We start from the raw sequence: 842 nt of genomic DNA on the forward strand, positions 1-842 counted from the left end.
CTCCATTTTCGTGAAAACGGGCTCCCGAGCTCCATTTTCGCTGACCAAGGCACCAGTCCTTCATTGTTTCCAGGGCATCTCTGCAGGTCACATCTAAGCATCTGGCGGGCCAGATCCGACCGCTGGGCCTTGAATTTGACACCCCTGGATTAGAACTTCACAAAGTGATTTAATAAAGCTATGATAACATACATATCTTATTGTTATTTCATTTTTGGTGGCCCGGTAGGAAGGATGGATAAGGCCCCTGGTTATGAATCACAGATCTCATAAACTTTGGCCAGTGTTACTGTTGGTCCTTGGAGAGGTCAAAGAGTCCGGATGGCAGGATGTATGATCAAAAGTGGATATAGCACATTCTTGACTGTTTTACTATCCCAGTAGATATCCCAAGGTGCCTGAGATAACAAAAAGTCTCTTCTGAATTAAATTCCACAGGATAGCCAGTAGCACCCAAGAAAAATAAAAATAATTTCCTGCACCAGAATTATGTACTGAGACACCTTCCCTGACTGTTCTCTACAGTAAATTACACGTGAAAAGGATAGTGAGACCAATACATGAAGATACTTCCACCTGGGTGTATTTATGGAGTATGCATGTGTATCTAACATGCGCCTAACAAGTTTTTTTTTCCAGATCGAAAAATGATTCAGTTTAAAAATGATTCATTGAAAGTCTTCCTCACTTGATAAGTCAGACTGTTCTTGACCAAATTCCCCAAGAGCAAATTCTCTTGTGTTCTGCAGTTGTATGTCCATGAATCACGAAGAACTGAACTGAATCTGTAGGAGACCTTCCTCAACTGATACCTGATATAGTCAGTTTCACCAGCTATTAGC

Source organism: Thamnophis elegans, chromosome 12 (genome assembly GCF_009769535.1).
Source record: "Thamnophis elegans isolate rThaEle1 chromosome 12, rThaEle1.pri, whole genome shotgun sequence".
Taxonomy (NCBI): Eukaryota; Metazoa; Chordata; class Lepidosauria; order Squamata; family Colubridae; genus Thamnophis; species Thamnophis elegans.